A 23,730-nucleotide genomic window follows, 5' to 3' on the forward strand; every position below is an offset into this window, starting at 1 on the left:
TGTTTTGGGAGTACTGAGTTGAGGGAGCTCAGCCTCCAGTTTGGATGGATGGTTGCATCTCTCACATATATTTGTATTTCTTGGGTGGAGTTGGGGGTTGTCTGTGTACTTGGGGCAGGTGTAACATTGCCTCAGGATTCACAGATTCCACTTGTTGTGGCTGGCCTTAGTGGATTTCATGTGTGGACAGATTTTATTGCCATACTACTGATCAGTAATTACTTCATTGTTCATGTTTGCTCTATCATGTAGTAGCTTCCTCATTCTCTTGCATGTTTTGGTTATGGCTGGTGTCCACCATGCCAGATTTAGGCACTGTGTCTTGTTTTAATTTAGGACTGCATAATCCAAGCATTCCTGGCAGTGTTCATGGAATGGCTGTATTACAGGTTTTGAGGTGTGGCCCATATTTTGCACCTGCACGGGACCTTTAATGGATTCCACATCAGTTTGGAGGTGTGCAAATATTGCTTCGCACATGTTTTCCACTGTGGTTTTCCGGCCAGGGACTGTGGTCAGGATTTGTATATCCAGTGTGATTACTATATGGTCTGGTTTTACCAGTGAGCAATACACTTCTCATCTTGACATCCTGTACCCGTGTTGCTGATTATCACATCCAGCATGCTTACCCCTCTTGTGGGGGTGGTACGTTGTTCCTGGGCCTTTTGGTTTGTGGATTCGATGAACTTTTGACCTACACTGTTGCAGCTGGTATAATGCTCCCAGTCTATATGTCTGGGTATTTGCAGTCGCCCAATATAATGTGGTTTGGAGGACTTGATATATTCATGTATTCCAGCATAGGCTGGATGCAGTTCCTGGTGTTGGGCCAGTAGTCTGTAGCAGGCTATAAACTGGGGGGCAGTTTTAGCCACTGTTACTTGAGCATGGCTAGTCCATGCTGCTTTTTGTGGTGGTACCAACATGGGGTGTGGTTATCCTTGACAATTCTTGCTAGTCACCCTCCTTTTGTAGCTTGTTCCAAGTTTTGAGGCTGTACAGCACAGTATGAGGTGTAACCTGGTAGTGTTAGGGTGCTGTTGTGAGCCTTGCCTCAGTTTTCTGTTACAGCACAGTTATCAACATTCTCCATACTGGGTGAGCTTAGACTGCATGCATCTTGCTGTTTGAACTTATCCCTTATCTTATTCTTATCACTTCTGGTACCTATGGAGATGGGTTTGTGTTTTGAGCCTTACCTATTCAGGGCACACTGTGCGTGACAACAGCCTTTGCCAGTATCCATACGGCCTGCACTGATAGGTGCACGCCAGTCCTAGCAGGTGGTGCATCATGTCATGCTCAGCATGTCATCCCAGACTGGCACACATTGGGTCCCCTTTGAGTAACTGCGATACTTCAGTCAATTGTTGCACTTGATCATCTTGTTGTCATGTTGTGGCATGCTGCTTGTTGAGGGTAGGATGTTAGTCAGGGTCCTCAGGTGTGCATATGGTACTTGGTGTTACATTACTTAACACATAGCATTCATGCCTCAGGTAGTGCTGCAGGGCTGCCTCTGTCGGATGAGCATATTACACTTCCCTGTACATGTTTGAGAGCAGGTTGTGTCACGTTAGGCATCCCTGTTACTATATGAGTGAGTCAGAGAGGGGTATCATTCCCAAGGTTCCTACTGAGCCAATGTATGTGCTATGCGTTGCCTCTTTGCCAAGGCCAGGGCATACTGGGCATGCCTCCTTCTGCCTACTGGGGCAGGCTCAGGTTGTTCCTCCTCTGAGTCACGCTGTGCCTGTGGTGGCCTTGGCAATGGTGGGGGGCTGTTTGGCCCAGCCCTATGCTGGTCCTGCTGCAGCTGTTTTCGCAAGATCATATTATGTAGCATAGCACATACCATGACAATTTGGGTACATGTAGTTGGTGTGTACTGCAAGGCTCCACCAGATGTGTCCAGACATCGGAACCATGACTTGAGCAGCCCAAACACACGCTCTATTACATTACGTGTTTGTGCGTGTGCCTCATTATGGCGTTCCTGTTCAGGTGTGTGCGCGTTTCTGATGGGTGTCATCAGCCACGGCTCCAGTGCATACCCTGCATCCCCCACTAGGTGTCCGTGCGGGATGTCCCCATTGGCAAATGTCTGGTACAGCTGCGTCAAATGCCAGATGTGGGAATCGTGGTAGCTCCCAGGACAGCCAGCACACACATTCATTATTATGCCCTGGGCATCACACATGACCTGGCAGTTGATGGAGGCGAAGCCCTTGCGGTTGATGTATGCCCTACCCGCTCACCGGCTGGTGCTTTGATGCGTATGCGTGCAGTCTATTGCACCCACTACCTCAGGGTATTCCGCTATTTGCTGGAAGAGACGCATGTTGCTGGCCAATACCTCACAGGCATTGGGGAAGTATACATGATCACCGACATGTGCTGACATGGCATCCAGGAACTGGTGCAGTACCCTGGAAGCTGATGCCTGTGATATCCCCATCATATCGCCAGTTGGTCTCTGGAAGGTACCTGTTGCTAGTATTCTTAGGCCAACACATACCTTGGTTTCCACTGGGATGGGTTCCCTCTGTTGGTTCTGTGTGTGAGGCGTGGCCTGCACAGCTCCACTATTTGCTGCAGGAGGTCTCTGTCCACTCTATAGCACTCTACTATCTCCAGCTCATGTAACCCGTGGTAGGTGACCCTGGGCCTGTACACTCTTCTCCGTCTCCTCACTGTGGGTTGTCTGGCACCATCTGCATTGTCACCACCCTCAGCAAGTCGCCTATGTCTCATTATGACAGCTATGGCAGCCCCTAACATTTCTGCTCTGAGTTCAGCTTTTCAAGTTTTCACTTCTGATAACTTAACTCCTGTCTTGCAGTGTCTCTTGAGAGAAACATTCTGCACTGCTGTTTGCAGAGTTTTAAGTGCTGGGCTGGCCTAGTATTCTGCCTGTGTAATTGCCTGCATCTAATTGTTTTCACCTGCTAGCTCCAGCAGTATTCCCTGCTAACTTCCTACTACATCTGTTGCTTCCTTTTTCCTTTCTGTTTCCTCAGGGTGGAGCCGTGTGCAAACCAGCAGAAACACGCTCACAGTGGCTTACACGTGCGCACACATACTTACACAGTTCAGAATCTGCTTATTTGGTTTTAAACACGTGCATGCCCACGCACACTGTGTTAAACATCTCCCAACACGCTCCCACATGCTGAGTCTGCCTTACACGCGTGCACACTGCCTTACACGCGTGCACACTGCCTTACTCGCGCTTCATGGTGCGCACACGTGCGCATACACGTCCAGCAAGAAACTTTGGTGTAGGCAACAGTGTACACCTTCGGTTTCTTGACTTTCTCATGTTTACTTAGTGGCACACCTCTTTCCTTGATATCTGTCTGACATCTGTCATGTAACTCTAACCTCCAATGAACTGCATCTCTTTCTACCATTCCCCCCTGTGATGTCACCTACCTCCTACTCTGTTCCTCCCCCGTATGTAACTCTTACACTACTCAGAATGTGCTCATTTGCTATGTGACAGTGGAATTCAGTATCCTTACACTCATTTGCATCAGATTGCCTACTAATGCTTAGTTACATCTCTTAGACTCAGCTTCCCCCCTTAGCAACCACTACACGGTGGCCATGTTGGTTTTGCTCTGCTGGTCCCTCCATTGACATTCCATGTATTGCATAAAACCTACATTTGTGGGTTTAAAACCTTCGTTTTTATGTTCTATGCAGCGCAGCCCATTTGTGCGGGGCTGCGCTGGGTTTAAACATCGGCAATTGCCGAAAAACATTTATATTTTTAATATATTTGCATGGGGTCACCTTGCCAATGGCCACATATTTGGCCATTGGCATGCTGCCTATCACATATGCACCCTTTATTTGGAGCTGACACGGCTCCATTACCGTGTTTGCAGAAACGTACTCAGTTGTCAACTGAGTACATTTCTGCAGCTAAAACGGCTCTTACACGAGCTGTTTTGGGCTTCCTGGATCGCTAATCAGCCTCATTTGCATGCTATTCGGCTGCAAGTGGGTTGATTAGCTTATCCACGCCCACTCCGTGTAAGAGCCGTTTTAGCTTGACTCTTACACGGACTTTTGGCTGTTCCTGGATCGCGAAGGCTGCATGGAGTCTTACACTACTCTTAGACTCCGTGCAAGCCTTCGTGAATCCGGCCCAATGTATTTTCATTCTTTTTTCACGTGTTTTCCCTCATAGGTTCATAGGCGTTTATTGTGCGAATGACCACAAGGGCCATTTTAAGCCTAGCCATGCATCCCAAATTTCTGACAAGTTCTGGTACCCTTGATAAGTGTAAGCAGGACCCTGGGAGATGAACCATTTAGAGGTAGCCTGTATCCATTACAGACATAGGTGCCAAACCAGGGATGAATTTCCTGTTCCCCATCCAACTATCCAAGTTACACTTGAACTGGGTTAGGTAGGAACCATGCTTCACATGGACAGGGACCCTGTTCCAGAGACAGGGTAGTCTCTGGGATACATACCTATCTCTCCAGCAGGTTCTATTTATATCACAAGCAAGGATTAAGTCTGTGGTCCACCATGCCCCCAAGTACTACTTTAGTCTTCTGCTCAGACATTCCCATTACATGCTGTGCTTAAGCCTCATAGATCAGGGCACCAGAACTGGGTAAATGCTTAGTGTAAGTTCCCATGGAGTGGATGGAAGGGAAATCAGGGTGACCTAGTGTGGCACCATCATGATGACTATTAAGGGCTTTCTTGTTGGGCTAGACAATGTTCCACTCACCACTCTATCTGTAATACATCAATGCATGAGCCAAGTAGGGCTAAAGTCTCTTGTTTTCACACAATGAAATTAACACTTAAATCTAAAGAAGATGAAAAACAATGATTAAAATAATGCACACTATACATTTACTGCATATATTTAATATCAATGTAAACCATTTCTCTTATGAGCAGATTATGAGGTTTATATGTTTGACTGATTATAATATTTCCATTAGAATATCAGCAGGTATGAAATGCAAGTCAAGATAGAATAAAAGAGGCAGGTAGTCAAGAGAGTTTACAAAAAGAAAATTATCAGCAGGTATGAAACGCAAGTCAAGATAGAATAAAAGAGGCAGGTAGTCAAGAGAGTTTTCAAGAAGAGAAACTACAGCTTGGTATATAGCTATAAGGAGGGATAGTACAGAAAGTAGGGTCATCTCATGTAGGCTTTTAATCAGTATTTTGTTCAATGTAAGCTGAACTAAACTTGTATAACATTTAGGCAAATAAGTTAAAACTGTTATTTCATAAAAATAAGACACTGAGATTCCTTTCTCAAGCTTGCATATTAAGCCATCTTTAATTAGACATTTCATAATACGACTATATTTTTCAAGAATTGCACACTATGTGAAACTGTTTATTCAGTGAAGAAGCAGCTATTTTCACTTAGTGGGTACGATTTATTAATCTTTTTATTCAAGTATAGTAAGATATGCTAAGCATTTCCATTGTAATATTTCATAGAGAAGATGCTATCAGGGAGGTAACTAATGAACCAGTCCGTAATAAAAGAAGTAAAACATAGAGATGGTGATTGAGTTGTCTATGATTAACTCAATTGAATGCTTTTGAAGTATCAATAACAAGGGCTTCTGAAAATGAGCCCTCAGTTTATCTTAATGGGTATATTGTTAGTCAATGTGTGTATAACTATTCTGGATGTGTTTCTGTGTTACGAAGCCATGCTGATTGGAAGAAAGAATGTTGAGTTGGTAGAAGCAGGAAGTCAATCTGGTTGTACTTAACTTTTTCTAACAAAAAAATCTACTCTAGATGATGTAAGTTGGAGGCAGGTGATAAGTATAAAGTATTGGATGTTTCGGCAGTTCTGGGATCAGGGTAATTATTTTTTTTCTTTTGCCACAGAAAATTTGCTATGACAGTGAAATGTTGAATGTGTCACATATGTGCTGTGACACAGTGTCACCAAATCTCTTAAGAAACCAAATGAAGGGGCCATCTGAGCCAGGTGGCCTTTATTCAAAAGTGATATCTCACATTGTATCAGCAGTTCCCTATTAGATGAATGAACACTTAAAATGTCGAGTATGACATGCTCGACAGCTTTTAAGCAAACGTTCATCTAAGCAAAACCTAAGAATGTGTAAAAAGGGAGTTTTGAAAAGTTGTAGTTGGCCAGCCATCAGGAGGCCAACGGCTGATGTCAGAATGTTCACCTTGTCTAGCCATTCTTACAGTCCTCCAGTGTGGTGCAGTCTTGTCATTCACCCTGTGTAATGTTATGACAGTCCTCCACTGTGGTGTGATCTCAGAGTTGGTATATTTAAGTAGAGGGTGTGTGGAGGGCACAGCTCCCCACATTGGGGGGTGTGGGGGTGAAGCCCCCCACTTTATTTTGTTTGTTGATTTGTTTTTGGTTTTGGTTTTTTTTTGTTTTTTTTTGGGGGGGGGGGTTAGTGGTGTACAGTACATTTTAGCCGTCAGCCGTTGGCTTCCTGATGGCAGGCCAACTATAAGTTTTCGAAACTGCTTGTGTTGACATTATTGGGTTTTGCTTAGATGAACTTTCGCTTAAAAGCTGTCAAGCATATCGTGCTCGACATTTTAAGTGTTCGTTCATCTAATATAGACCCGTATTAGTTGGTTTGACTGGAATTTTAATAAATAACATAATATAATCACTAAATTGTATTTTGTCTTGTTCTCATACGTTTTTATCATAATTCTTCTATGACATAGTCAAACAGTAAAATAGCAATGGATATTATATTTTTCTTAAATGATTTGGGTATCTAATGCTATAAAGGGAACAAACCCCATTCCTAAGTCAGGGTATGACTAGAGTTAATAAAATTAGTATTGATTTAGTCTCTAATGTTAGGCAAGTGTCTCTTCTCAACAGCTGCAACACACCCTCCTTCTGCAGTTCATAGAGGGTTACCTGTACTGGTTAAGATATTTAAGTATGATCACAAATTCTTAAATAGTCCTATTGTTCTCATTACTATTAGACCTGTCTAGGTATCCTTATTCCACATCGCTCTCATTTCTGCTTGCAAATCCTGGTATTTTATGACTTCATATCTTTTAGTACATATGACACTATAATTATAGGGTGTAGCAGTTTCAAAGATTGATATAACTTTTGTCTTTTTGTCTTTGACTACTTTAATTTTCTTAACTGTTAGTATTGGATGATCGCATGCGATCCAGACTTCATCATTATCAGTAATGCTTCATGGCTCATGCTTTCAGTGCTTCTCATCTACCTGTGTATTTACCTGTATATTTCAGTGTTTGTAGAATTCTCAGTACAACAGTCTTCACAGATCAGTAATAGGTAACTGCCCTTGTGGGTCATTTTAAGCCTAGCTAATTACCCCATGTGAAAATCAAAACTTGCTCCTTGTATCTGTAAGGTAAACACCTTAACCATTATGCCATCCTCTAACCATAAATTAGTCTTAGGTTAACTACCCGTGTGGGCCATTTCAAGCCCAGCCAGTTATCCAATGTGAGAATCAAACCCTACACTTTGTGCCTATAAGGTGAATACGTTAACCACTATACCAACCACCCCCTCCCAACCTTGCTATATTATTGTGCATTTCATTATACAGACCTTCAGCTATCAGTGTATAACAACCAACAACAAGATGTGTTAATTTTTGCAGTTCTGTTTTATGGAACCTGCATTTGTCTGTTTTTCTCACTTTTTCTATAAAATTTGTAAACCAATGGGCATGTAGTCCGCTATGTTGGTTGCCATTATTAGCCTTTCATCTTTTGATTTAAATGAACCTTTTCTGTACCAATCTTGCATCAAATCATAGTGAGCATTTGGTTGTTATAGGAGTTCTCTATACTTGGCACTATATTTGTGAGCTTTCTAATTTTCCTTCCTCTTCTTCTGGTCCTTTCCTTTATATTCTTTCATTTTTGGACATGCTGTGTTGCTGATTCTCATCTACCTCTGGTTTGATTTCCATGCCCATTCCTTTCTGCAATGCCTCTAATAAACTAAGTAAAGATATCATATTAGATTTCTTTTCTTCATCCTTTAACTTTCACTATTTTAGGATATGATGAGGCCAGCAAATACATACGTAATCACATAATTACAGACCTGTACATGTAGTCAGTTTTAAGGAGGCCCACACCTCCTTCAGAGCAAGAGATAGATAATCTTGGTATACGCTAGTTATTATATACCATTTGAAAAGGATGAATCATCTTTCTTGTTTTCTTGTCTAACTCAATCAATGTTGCCTGGGGACAGCCAAGCACAACAAGGCCATCAATAAGAACAGGAAGAGCAAACTTATTTATAGCTTGAACTTTATTCCTAGTCGTCAGGGCAGTTTATCATTTTAGCATCAGTCTTCTGAAATATTGCTTACAAAACTTTGCTCTCACCTGTTCATGTTTTATTGCAGACCCTTCATCTATTCCCAAATATATAAATATATATATATATATATATATATATATATATATATATATATATATATATGTATATATACACAGACACACACACACACACACACACACACACACACACACACACACACACACACACACACACACACACACACACACACACACACACACTCCCTCAAATTGAAGTGACTTTATATCACATCACATTTCTATTTCAAGTTGGGATTTTCCTGGTACTGTAGTTTTCCTTTTATGCAAGTTACTTTTGCACATTTATTGAGATCAAATGTCATACTTATATCATATGAACAGTGAGACAAAAATGAAAATATGCTAGGACCTCATAAACTGCCTTAATTGCTAACAGTAACAGACACAAAAGGTTAGACAGCGCAGTGGAGAGTAATATGTCTTGTTTGAAGAGAAAAGGGAAGAATCCCATCTTTGTTTTAAATAGATGGTTATCGATGATGCATACCCAAAAGAGGATTCATCTAATATGTATTACTCTATAATTCTAAAAGCATGGCTTTTTTTAAAAAAAGCACCTTTATTGAGTTATCACATGGCTTTAATCTCCTTGGAAGACATTTGTAAAGGTCATTTGAATACTTACATGCTCCTTGTAATTTGTTCTGTTGGGATCAGCCCATTAAAAATGTGTTTATGTTTTAGTTCATATTTTGTCACTGGTTTAAATAATATTTCTAACTTGATTTACTTAGGACTAGAAAATTAAGTTGTAGCACAAATTAATTAAATTAAAATTATTGGCTGGTCTTTGCTTTGTGCTAAGTTATTACAGTATGACTGAAAGTGGTAAAGGACAGAGTTAGGAAAAGTGTCTCCACTCAGAGTTTGATTATTGCAGACACCACACATCTTTCTTTTTAGAAATGTAAACTTTAGTCTTTTTGCAAATTCATTGTAGGCTTGAGAGGTCAGAAATACCAAGTTCAGTAAGTGATAAGCTTTTGTTTTTAAGGGTTTAATGAAATTGTTCATAGGGTTTCTGTTTGGTTTGTTGCTTGGCAGAGGTTGTAGATATTAAGTCTTTTCTAGAGACTAAAGCAGGGTATTATGCTAATATTTAGGAAAATCTTAGGAGAATTACAAGATATTGGCAAAGCACTATTTGATGGTTGGTATGCTTTTTCAGGTTCTTGTAAGGCTTGATTTAGGTTTTCATTCAATGTTTAAGCTTAAGTCTAGCCTTGATATGGTTTGTGGAAATGATTTGTCATGTGCTAATATTAATGAAATAATATATAGGTTTCATATAATACTAGGTGTGATTTGTTATTGCTATAGAATGCACAGGATATGAGGTATAAACTCTCTTGAGTCTTATTTTATGTCTAGTAGATATATACTAATATCACCTGAAACAGACCATTACAAGTTTTAGGTGATTTGATATCGTTTACTTGACTTTTTTGGCAGACTGAGAAATTTAGCTAAAGGTGGCGGTTTAAGGGGATTTGTGGTACCATAGTATTCATTTCAATAATACACTGAAGTATCCATGTACTATTGGTAAATGGTTAGAATTCTATTAAATTATTAAATTATGGTTCTGGATAATTTAATGCCTACTACTGGGTTTAAGTTAATTACTGGTAAGACATAATCATAACACCGTATTGTTAGATTCTTCATAGATCTAGTAATACATCTCATTGTATCTGTTACTCTGTAATTAATATTCTATTTTGTTAAAATAGATACTCTATGCCTTTTATGAAATGAATGAATGAAGCTGCTGTTAGTGGTCAACTCTTTCTTCATATGTTTTCATTTTTTCCCCAATGTGAAGGTACACCTCATGAAATAGCCTTATATCAAAAGTTATTTTTTTATTTTATATTTTATTAACTGGGTAAACCATGTTGGCTGGTGCCCATTTACAGAGGTAGGCAAGGGAGAAAAGACTCAATTTTCACACCTGTAATGATAATTTTAATAAAAATTTCAAAGGCTTGCATTAATATTTGCAAGATTTTGCATTATTAATGTAAATCCCATTTATTAAAAATTACAAAACATACATATTTCATTTAACAAATTAAGAATAAAGTCATTGCACAATGATGTATTTTACATGATGAATGATGTATGAAAACAATAAATGGGTTTAAGACTGAAAAACATTAAAATTAAACATATGCATTTATTCAGTTCCTTGAGTTAATAAGCAGTAATGACTTTAGGTTTCAGAGGTTTTGTATTATTTTGCAGTACTGCAAACTGTCAACAGTTCTCTTGAATGTTGTTAAGAATTGTGAAGAACCTTATATAGTTCAGATAAAAATTAGATCCTTATAAAAAAAAAAAAACACTCACAATGTATAACAAAGCTGCTTATATTAGGATCAAGTAAATGCTGATCATCTGTTTCAAAGATATAAACAGTATTACTCATGCTTATAACATGGAAGACATGTCACAGCCATGGGGCTGATTCCTTCAATACTTATTATAATTGTATGACTCCAAGAAGTCACTTATCCAGACAGTGCTCCTAGGCCTGCACTAAAAATTGAGCAACAACTTAGTTAAACAATCAAGTTAAAAATGTATAAAAATTTTTTTAATGAAGATGCTTGTCAGGAGTAGCATAATTAGCCAACCACAATGTAAAGGGAAATCATGAAACTGGTCTGCGTCCTACTGTCAGCCTCAGAGGGAAATAATTTTTGAAAGTCAGAAAACCAGGTCATCCTAGACAAAGACTGTGAGGACACACAGGCTGGAATACAGTTTCTCTCCACCATGATTATGTCAGCCCCAAATTCCTGAGTTAAAAGAAATGTTGTGCGTGAAGACAGGATAGGCACTAAGTAGCATACAGACATAAAAGCAGAACTTTGACCTCTCAAACATAGAAATCAATGGTTCAGTATCCAAGTCTGCACATAAAAGTAGCTATAGATTTGAAACCAGACACTCCCCATTCATCATTCAACTGTCTCTGATACATATTAGTATAGAACTACAAAATCTTTCATTGCTTTATCTTTTTCTGGCTTCTGGTGGTTTCATACATAAATCTTAGAGTAGGAGGGTGGGGATGATTTCTGTCACCTTTACAAAAGTGAATTTTATTGTTTTGAGATATTATTTTTTTTTTCCAGAGGATGTCCTTCTACTGACTAAGGAATGGCAGCATTATCACTAGGTTACTTCAGGGAACATGCAGGTAAGTTATAGCTTCCTGGGTAAACTCTGGCAGTTTTAATTATCAGACCAAGCACCTTTAGACTTCAAGAATACCTAAACTTCTTATCTGGAAGTTGGATGTTTTAAATATCAAAAACATGCAATGTAAAAGTTAGCATCACTCAAAGACTGTCTTCAAAATTGTAAATGCAAACACAAGTATGAGTCAACCGATTAAATCAAGACATGAAGGAAAACATGACTGGGAGAAACGAGAGAAGGACAACAGAAGAAAAATCGGGCCAGAGTGAATGCTATGTCATTCTAGAATGTATGCACTTCATTATTCTACATAATGTTAGTATAGTTGTAACTGCTATAATTAATGTTTGAATTATCTCTGAAAACTTGCAAATATCAGCGTCAACTTTATAAAACTAGATAGGAGAGGAATATAACAAGGGAAAAGTGGATAGGAAGAATTTTATATATTTAAATATTCAAAGATTATGTACAAGATTTGCAGACGACGAGTCTTTTATTATAGTTTCATATTTGTTACCATGCAGTCAGCTAAGAAGTAATGTAAGCACAGTTAATATTAATATACATTATTGACTGTGGCCAAGATGGCAAGCAGCTAGCAGCTTAAGATTTTTGCTCTGCTTCTCTTAAACAAACTTGACAAGATTTAATTATCAAACGCATCAAAATATTCAAAAAGAGCGAAATGTCAGAAAGAAAACCACCGGGGACTATTTGATGAAAACATATATCTATTTCAATAATTTCCTGTCAAAAATATAAATCATAACAACTACTAGAAAAAATAAGCCATTCTAAAGCAGCATCTCAATAAACTTCTGCGAAGAAGGAACTACAGTCTATGCTTAATAATATGCAGGACTTATCTATGAAAATGGACAAATTTGATACTAAAAGAGATACAATTAAAAAAGACTGTAAAAAAAAAACAAATTGATCTAATTAATGAAGTTATCAAACAACAAAAATTTCAAATATCTGGCATGGAAGAATCTCCAGTCCTGTGACCTGACGTTTTTGTGCTTCAGATTAACCTGTGGCTCTGCCAGTGTGGAAAGCATTTATAACTGCAATACTTTAATAACTGAGATTGCATGAAGAAACAACTCTAACTACCCCTGCAAGCTACTCTGTGCCATCCATGATCAGCTGCCACTTCACCTACATGTTCATCTCTAATATTCTCCTCCCATATTACACCAAGAAACAATTCTAACAGCCTCTGCAAGCTACTCAGTGCAGTCCATGATCAGTTGCCATTTCACCTATACATTCATCGCTGATATTCCCCTTTCATATTGCACCAAGAAACAACTCTAACTACTCCTGCAAGCTACTCTGTGCAGTCCACAATCAGCTGCCACTTCATCTACGCGTTCATCTCTGATAGCCCCCTCTCATATTGCACCATGAAACAACTCTAACTACACCTGTGCATTCATCTCTGATATTCCCCTCTCATATTGCACTGTGAAACAACTCTAACTACCCCTACAAGCTACTCGGTGCAGTCCACGATCAGCTGCCACATTACCTATATGTTCATCTCTGATATTCCCTTCTCATATTGCACCAAGAAACAACTCTAACTACACCTCCATGCTACTCAGTGTGGTCCATGATCAGCTACCTCCTCACCTATGCTGTACATCAATATGTGTGTATATATACCTTTAAGAAGCTATCCAAGGGCTTGCACAAGTGTATAAACATGCAACACATGTATACCTGACTGCCATTTTGTAATTAGCTGTTGAGATGTAAGCATGTATGTATGTAAGCTCTGTTTGTTAACAAGTTCAATCATGTTTAAAGATGCTGCTATCCATCCTAATGTTTTTGCCTGTATTGAAGCATCCAAATGAAACCCCAAACCTTCTTGTTTTATGTATTAGAGACAAATGAGCAACATGGTGTCAGAAGTGGCATGTCTAAAGGACATGGTGTCAGAAGAGGCATATCTAAAGGACATGGTGCCAGAAGCTGCATATCTAAAAGGACATGAAGTCAGTAGAAGCATACCAAAGGGGCATGAGGTCAGAAACAGCTTGGCTAAAATGATTTAAGGCACTTGTTTATGTGCTGGTGGAATACATAGGAGTGGATTATTCCTAAATGTGCAAACTTAGCAAAATGAGTCAGAAAAGAATTTCAGGTATTAAAACTTGCTCAGCACTATTTCTTTTTGCATAATATGAAATGAGACATACAGAACACTGTAAATATTTTTGGCTAAACTGATATGCATGATATTGATAAAAATATTTGAATTACTATGGAAAATGTTTGAAATAAAGTCTGTATTGCATAAAATGAATAAAATAAGGGGAAACTTCTGCTGTTTTGCAAAACATATGTATTTTTCATATTAAACAAAGATATTCAAGTTATCAGAAGTGTATAAAGTGTTTGCATGTTTGTGCAGTGATACAGTAAAGCTATTTTGCAAAGTATAGTCATTACAAGGCATATTTCACAGAATACAGCTATTACAGACCATATTTCGCAAAGTAAAGTATTTCAGAGTTTATTGTGCATTTGAATGTTATTACAAGCTCATGGCACTGTTTGTTCGTACTTAATTACAAGGGACATATTTTCAGTGGGTTTGTGTATACTTTGTGGGCATGGCAGACAGATTTAAAAAACCCACTGCACTTCTGTTTGACAGTAATATTGCTGAGAACTGGAAAGTATTTGAGCAAGAGTATGAAATTTTCATACAGGCTGTGTTTTCTGATAAAGATGACCATACAAAGGTATTTATTCTGCTTAATTTAGCTGGGTCAGAAGCTATAGAAAGGAAATGTTCATGTGTGTATGCACCTGCTGTTTATGGTGGAGACGGGGAAGCATCATATTGCTGTACCAGCTGAGTCATGGGAGGACCCAGAGGGCTTAAAATGTAAATTTATAGAAATGTGTAACTCCCACACAAATGTTACAATGGAATGACACTTATTTTATACAAAGGATCAAAAGCCTGGTGAAACTTTTGCAGCATATATAACTGACCTGAGAAATAAAGCTAAAACATGTGGATTTGTTGACTTAAGAGATGAGTTAATAAAAGATAGACTTGTGTGTGGCACAAAAGATGATGCTGAGAAAGATTTTGCTTTGTGACAGTGATTTAACTTTGAATAAGGCCATTGAGATTTGTTAGATATACGAGCTCATAGAAAAGCACACAAATATGCTTACAAATAGGAATAGCTCTAGAAGGCACAGTGATAAAGCTCATGTTGATTGTATGGAACACATAATTAAAAGAAACAGGCCAAGCACATGGCATCTGTAATCCCTGCAGCACTCACTGGTAAACCCCAGAACTTTCTAGCAAATTCCAGACTTCGCACAGTCTCAGTGAAGCATAAGAGTGAGTCAGCAAACTCAAAGCATGGGCCCCAACCTAGTTTCATAGCCACGTGTAGTAATTGTGGTGGAAGCCATGAATCTAAAAGTGAGAAATCCACAAAGTCAAACTCAATCCACACACAACCAGTTCCACAGCAGATAGAATCTAGTACCAGTTTATTTCCAACAGGTTTACACACAATGGTTAAGTGCTTTCTTCCCTGAATTGGGACTTCTTCTTCTTGGAAATAAACTGGTACTGGATTCTATCTGCTGTGGAATTGGTTTTGTGTAGTAAAAGTAAGAAATGTTTAGCTTTTGGTCAGCAATGCCACAAATGTAATAAATTGAATAATTTCAAAGATTTTGTAAATCAAAAGGGCCACATTCTTTTATTAAAAGGGAACATTTTAAGAAATGCATTGATCAGTTAGACAGTGGCAAGCCTACTCTTTATGATGATGATGTGTCATTGCTTCATGATACAGTCAAGGTGGTACAGGGGTTTCAGCTGTGACATGTAGTTCCTAAGGTATAGGGTTTGATTCCCTCATTTGCCTGCTGTGTGACCTTAAGCATATCACTTAACCAGACCTTGCTCTCAGGCACCCATCCCAAAAAAGGGATTGTTTGTCAAACAGGCCTACCTGATTAATAATATGGGGTGGGTTCACCTTGTAGACATGGGATACAAGGTTTGATTCTGACCTCAGGATATTGGTTAGGCTTAAAGCGGCCCTTCAGGGCAATTAGCTTAGTATTATCCTATGAACCTATTTAAGGGCAAAGAACGAAGCAGTCTGTACTGTTCAGATAAATGGCAAACCCATAGAGCTCAAAGTTGATACAGGTTCCAAGTCCAATGCTATGTCAGCAGAAACATTTGCTAGAGAGAGTAAAGGTGAATGGCTTGATTTGGCAAAATGTGTGAAATTTGTTGCTTATGGAGGTGAAGAAATTCAAACCAAAGGCTCAGTAGTGCTTTCATGTTACTCTGCTGGGAGAGGCTACAACTTGTTATTTTATGTGGTCAAGAGGCACTTCCAGTCATTATTAGGGCTCAGAGACAGTTTGAAAATGGGACTGCTTTCATATAATGAGGAAGTCCACCAGCACATTTTTTCTCCCTATGCTGATCTTTTAGAAGACAAAGTAAGCAAACTTCCAGTTCTGTATTCCATGAAGTTCCAATAGCCATGCAGGACAAAGTCAGTGCTGAGTTAGGGAAAATGGTGCAACAAGGTGTGATTTACCAGTTGAAACTCCAACTGAATAGGTATCTTCTATGGTGGCAGCTCATAAGAAAAGCTCAGATGACATCAGAATATGTACTGATCCACGAGATTTAAATAAATCACTAAAAAAATTCATCAAATGCACACAGTTGAAGAAGTCACAGCCTTGATGCTAAATGTCACTATTTTTTTTTCTGTCTTGGATGCAAGGAGTTCATTTTGGCAAATTCAGCTTTACAAACAATCATCATTTCTCACTACTTTCAGTACTCTGTTTGGCAGGTACAGATTTTTGTGAATGACTTTTGGAATAAATTCTGCAAGTGAAGTCCTTCTACGTGCAATGAGGCAAATTGTTTCTAGGTATCCTGGTGCAATCATAGTAGACAACATACTAGTAGGAAGTCATGATAAAGCAGAACATGACAGAAACTTCAGAAAAGTTCTAGAAAGGGCACCTCAGGTAATATTAAGCTCAATCCACATAAAATGCAAGTTCAGGCTACAAGATGTTACTTATGTTGGTTATTTATTTACAAGTACAGGCTTAAGACCAGGTCCTTCAAAGCAAACAGCTATTTTTGAGATGCCAGTTCCAGACAATGTTCCAGCCCTGCAACGTTTTCTTGGCATGGTCAACTACCTAGGCCAGTTCATTCTACACTTGAGCCTATTATCAGCATGACTCAGAGAGCTGACATGTAAAGATGTATCTTGGTCTTGGTTAGAGCAACACCAAAGAGCATTTGATGTCCTGAAACAGAGAATTGCAAGTTCACCAACTCTCAGATGCTATGATGTTCACAAATCAGTTACACTTTCCTGTGATGCTTTGAAATTTGGTCTTGGTGCAGTCATTCTACAAGAGGATCAACTTGTCGCCTGTGCATCGAGAACCCTTACCCAAACTGAGATGTAGTATGCCCAGATTGAGAAAGAGATTTTGGCAATTGTGTTTTCATGTTTGAAGTTCCATGATTATGTTTATGGTAGATCTATCCAGATTGAAACAGACCACCAACCTTTAGTTACTATCTTGAAAAAGCCTATGCATTCAGCCCCAGCCAGATTGCAATGTATGATGCTGATACTGCAAAAGTACAATTTCAGTGTTGTCTACAAGAAAGGCAAACTTCTTTATCTTACAGATACATTATCCAGATCACCCAGAAATACTGCAGAAAAGCATGAGAATGAGAACCTTGATTTTGATGTCATGGAAATGAGAATTTTTTTTCTTCCACACGTCTTGATGAGCTGAAAGATCACAGCTACAGATCCAGTATTACAAGGGCTCAACCACTTTATCAATCATGGATGGACGTCAAAGCAATCTACTGTACCTCAAGAAGTGCAACCGTATTTTCCATACAGAGATGAGATTTTGTCTGACAAAGGCATCATAATGAAAGGTCCAAAAGTAATTGTTCCAAAGTCCTTGCAACCAGAGTATATTACTATCTTGCACTGTGGTCACCCAGGAACCGAATCTATCAAAAGAGCGGGAGAGAACTAATATTCTGGCCTTTTATGTCACAAGACGTTGAGAGAGCACTTTTATCTTGTTCTGTGTGTAATAGTACAAAGCCACATCAACAGAAGGAACCACTTTAGCTTATCCAGATTCTGGAACTACTGTGATTGACAGTAGCCACTGATATCTTCGAGTAGAATGGTCAACATTATTTGGTGATAGTAGACTCTTACACCAATTGGTTCAAGATTGACAAACTTCCTAATCTAGCATCCAGTGCAGTCATTACTAAGATGAAATGTCATTTTGCTGCACTGTAGTCCACACTAAGTTATTTCTGACAACAGCACGCAATTTACAAGCCAACAGTTCAAAAGATTTGCTGAGGAATGAGACTTTACTCATACAATAAGTAGTCCAGAGTACCTGCAGTCAAATGGTTTGGCAGAATGTGCAGTTCAAAGTACAAAGCAGTTACTTGAGAAATCAAAACAAGATAATACTGATGTTTCCTAAATCTCTTGAATCTCAGAAATGTTCCTTGTGATAAACATCTTAGTTCACCAGCTCAGAGATTTCTGTTGAGTCAAACCAGTACCATATTACCAATCAATAGTCAATTGTTGGTTTCATGTAGCAAAAAAAAAACAGGTCAGTGAAAGCCAATCTGTTGAAGAAGTGCTTAACCCAGAAGTCCTACTATGATAAGATCAGCAAACCGCTCAATCCATTACGAGAGGGAGAACTGGTAAGGATGCAAATGTCCAAAGGTTATGATCAAATTGGTGTTGTGAAGAATATTGGTCCAGAACTGAGACTGTACACTGTAGAATCTGAAGGAGCAATTTTTAGGAGGAATTGGAAACTATGAAACTGGTGTCCCAGCCTATGCCACAGCAGATATCCTGTGAGAAAGACTCTTTATCTCAGAGTGAGTTGTCTGGTATTCCAATTCCAGAGGAAGGTGCATAGGACATTCCTTTTCCTATGACAAATCCAGACATTCCTGATGCAAGTTGTGCACCACCGACTGTCCCTGTTGCAAAACTTACTCCCAACTGTTATGTTACAAGATATGGTTAAATCTCTAAACCCTGTAGCAGATATGAAGCAACTTGGATGTCACCATTGTGTTTTGTTTCCAATGTATATAGTAACGTGTGTCTAGCTCTGATATCATTTTGCATAAAGGGCCATCTTTTTAATAGGGAGGATGTAGATCAATATGTGTGTATATACTTTTAAGAAGCTATCCCTGGGCTTGCACAAGTGTATAGATACTGAGCACGTTTGAGCCTGACTGCCATTTTGTAGTTAGCTTTTGAGATGTAAGCATGTATCTATGTATGTAAGCTCTGTTTGTTAACTAGTCCGTTCATGTTTAATGATGCTGCTATCCTTCCTGATATGTTTGTATGTATTAAAGCATCTGAACTTATTTTATGTATTAGAGATGAACAAGCAACATATGCGTTCATCTTTGATAGTCCCCTCTCATATTGTACCAAGAAGCAACTCTATCTACCCCTGCAAGCTACTCAGTGCTGTCTACAACAGCTGCCATTTCACCTACACAGTCATCTCTGGTATTCCAATTTCATATTGCACCAAGAAACAACTCTAACTACCCCCGCAATCTACTTGGTGCGGTCCACAATCATCTGCCACTTTACCTATGCATTCATCTCTGATATTCCCCTCTCATGCATGTGTATTTTTTAACCTACAAAGTCTAGATTTGTAAAACCCTGGGTCATGTACTGCATATCACCAGCTAGCCCCAGCACTCTGCGCCTCCCTCCAAAGTACTAAACTCTTTTCTAGCTGTTTAGCCATTACTTATCTCATATCCTGGTTACTGCTATTTCCTACCTGCTGTCCTAGCACTTTACTGCTCTATTGTCTGCTTACCATTGCCCCCCCCCACCTAAACTCACACTCCAAATGTATAGCCTTATTCTCCCTTTCTAGTTATTCACTAGCAGCACTACTTAGCCTCTGTCCCCCCTCTTCTGTATTCCTTTCCTTGTAGTGTTTAACAATTATCTCCCTCCTCTTCTGTTTTCTCTTTACACTGTGCTATATCTTATTAAAACCATCTGGCAGTATTTTGTGCATATAATTTGCTTTAAAAACGTCTTGCTAATTTGGAAGTACTTACTGATTCTTTTCTTCTCTGCAACTTCTATTCTTGCCCAGGTCTACGTAGCATACTGACAGTAACTCAAACTTCTCCTATCTCAATTAGCTGTTGCTCCTCTCTTCCCTATTCCTATCATCCTTTGGGGATTTGAACATTTCTTGCTAGTGCTCCCTGACATCTTTTCTTCCTTCTTCCTCTCCAAAGCTCCAGTGAGGTGACCTGGCATTTTGTACTGACTGACCTGGGACTCTGCCTGCGTGCAATGCATTTATAACTGCAATTCTTTAATAACTGAGATAATTCACAGAAAAACACCTTGTGTATTTTTCCTGGACTCTGGTTTGTCAGTCCACTCAAGCTCCTTGGCAAAGCTAACATACGTGTCTGCTTGTTGTATTGCTTAGTAGCAGTATAGCCTTACATGTATTCTAGTAAGCTAAACCTGCAGGAATAGTGTTGCTGATTTATCTAACTGCCATATACTTATGCCAAGAGTTAGAAGCACAGAATCACAAAATTATCTGTGACAGAACCTCATTCAGTTGTAATAACTTTAGCATTACATGGTGTATTTTACTTGTTATTAATAATTGCATGCTACTTTATAAAACTCAGCATTTTTCCTACCTCTAATAATTGCTTGTTACTTTATACAATTCAGTATTTGGCCACAATGTCCACCCTGTCTTTATATGACCTCACTTCTATGCTAGTGCATAATTATCATTTTTTAACTGTATGCCAGATTTAAACCCCAAATCTGTGCCTGACTGAACTGCTGTATGTTCATGCTTTGTTTTGTAGTTGTTATTTTAATCATAACAACTGAAGAAACTGCATACATTGTTTTCCCTTCCTTATGTACACAGTATGGCTATAGTTGCTAGCATTGTAGGCTTTTTTTTTGTGATGAGAAATTAGCAACATTAGGTAGGTAAAAATTAATTCTATGGCTAAAACAGTTAGCATTGTAGGCAATGTTTTGTGATGTGAAATTAGCAATATTATGTACCTAAACCACTGTTTTCATTTCCTGAAAAAGGTCTCTCTTACTCTCTGCATGTACTAGCTCTCCTGAACTTACTGCTAAGAACTTACTGCTACTTTTATGCTACATGAATAGTCTTTGATCTACCTTTAACCACTCTCTTTCTCTTCATAGGTTGCAGCAAGGCCCAACTTTAACTACCCCTGCAAGCCACTCAGTGCAGTCCACGATCAGCTGCCACTTCACCTACACATTCATCTCTGATATTCCCCTCTCACGTATGTGTATTTTTAACCTACAAAATCTAGATTAGTACAGCCCTTGTTCATCTACTGCACATTGCCACTAGCCCCAACACTCCGCACCTTCCTCTATACCCTTTTCTAACTCTTTACCCATTCATTTATCCTATCCTGGTTACTGCTCTTACCTACCTGCAGTCCTAGCACTTTACTGCTTTATCATTTAGTTACCATTTTCTTCTCCCCTCCCTCTCCTACCTAAACCACTCTGTTTTCAATACTTATTACCCACTCACACTGCAAATGTAAAGCCTTATTCTCCCCTTCTATTTATATACTAGCAGTGTGCCTTAGCCTCTATCCTTCCTTTCTATATTCATTTCCATGTACAGTTTAACTCTTATCTCTCACATCTTCTTGTGCTATATCTTCTTAAAATCATCTGACAGTATTTTGTGCATATAATTTGCTTTCAAATCTTCTCACTAATTTGGAAGTGCTTACTGATTGTTTTCTTCTCAGCAGCTCCTATTCTTGACTTGGTTCAACTCTTGTTTTCTTCTTGGCAGCTCCTATTCTTGACCTGGCTCAACCCTTGTTTTCTTCTCAGTTGCTCCTATTCTTGACCTGGTCCAACCCACTCTGTTTGGTCCCATACCCTACCACACCTGTACATGGACAAATCAAATCCCTCTGACATCATCCACTCATCTATCCACTTCATCCAACCTGTTCTTTCTTTCCCCTCCATTCCAACCATATATCTAAGCAACTACCCAAATACTCCCACCCTATAACTATGCTACGTTAGCTCAGGTATCCATATCCTTTACATGCAAATAAAACCTAACAATACCACTCTCCACTCTACTACATAGCTCTCTTATTCTAGCTGACTTTAACTCCTTTATCAAAGGCTCTATCATACAATAACACTATAAATATAAAACAATATACTAGGAAAATATAACTATTTAAAATATCCCATCTCTCCCACTTTCTCTACTGTTTGTACAGTTCAGCGATAAAATTACTTACTACTCATATCACCTAGGTGTAAAAATAGCTTTTAATGCTGCCATAACCTCTAACTAAACTATACCCTACTAGATAATTCACTAGCTGAAAAACATTTAACTTTAAATAGCAACAAAATGCTCCAACTATGCTTCAGTACTATAACAATTCTGACAATACTTGGCTACAGTACTTAATACAATATCAGACTAATTGACTTAACACCCCACCATGCCACCACTACCGTCATTCTCAAAACTCTGCTTATTTTAATTCTCTTATCCACTCATCCATTTTCAACTTATCAACAATTCATTACACTCCCTACTTATTGCCACCTCATCACCATTCCGCCAAACCATCCCTGAAATATGATAGATATTTGGCCAAAATCATAAAAAGCATAAAAATCATAAGCTATGTAGCATCTAAACTATCTCTCAGCAGTGACATACATCCTAATCCTGGTCCACCTACTTTCATTCCTAGCATCTCCACTCAACACTCTAGTCACCGTCACACCACACTACAACTCCCTAGAAAAGCTGCAGACCTCTTATTGCTAAATATAAATATAAGAAGCATTACTAAAAATGTCATGACCTACATGCCAACCTTTCACTATATTCACCTGATATTGTCCTTCTAACTTAAACATGGCTAAAACTTGACATTACAAATAATGAAATCTTGTCACCAGGTTATATCTTATGCAATGACAGAAAAAATAAAAAGGGAGGTGGCATTGCCATTTTGTTTAAAAATCAGCTTAATGTTGATACTTTGGAACTATTCACCCCTATTCTTGACAAAGCTGAAGTTATCCTTACCAGACTAAAAATTAACCCCCCAAAATTTATTAACATAATCAGGTGCTACATCCCACCTGATAATAACATACCCATATTAGAGAACCTACTACACTTGGCCTCCAATGTATTCTCACATGAAACAATCACTATGGGGACTTTAATATAGATTGGCTAACTTGTAACTTAAGCAATCCCACCAATTACATCAACCTCCACTGATATAATCAATTAATCCAATCACACTGTAGAACTGACAAATCATCTAAGAGCCAGTCAATTATGGACTGGATATTGATAAATAGACCAGCTCATTCATGTCATTCTGGCTGACTACCTAACAGCCTGAGTGACCACCTACCAACCTTTGTGCTAAAGCAACATACATATCCGGCTAAACCTACCACCTACCAGCTAGTAAGAAACGAAAGAAACTTTAACCCCACTTACTATATTACTACTCTAAAAAGCTGTAATTGGGAACTACTTATCTCTCTCAACCTAGATGAAGCAGTAAATTACTTTAACTCTACCTTTCTAGACATACTGAACTCAGATGCCCCACCCACTACTATCAGAATTAAATCCAAATTTGCACCATTGCTTAGCAAAGAAACTAGATCATTACTAAAATCTACAGACAGAATTTGGGATATATGGCATAACACTGCATCTCAAGCCTCTAAACAGTCATACCTAGAGCTAAGAAATAAAGCAAAGAAATTGGTCAAACAAGATAAGATCAGCTACTATCACAATATACAGAAAAAACATCTAAACAATCCTCAAAAATTCTGGCCAGCCATTAACAAGATTCCCAAAGAACCACCTAA

This window comes from Protopterus annectens, chromosome 4.part0 (assembly GCF_019279795.1).
Source record: "Protopterus annectens isolate FY-2018-M chromosome 4.part0, PAN1.0, whole genome shotgun sequence".
Classification (NCBI taxonomy): Eukaryota; Metazoa; Chordata; order Ceratodontiformes; family Protopteridae; genus Protopterus; species Protopterus annectens.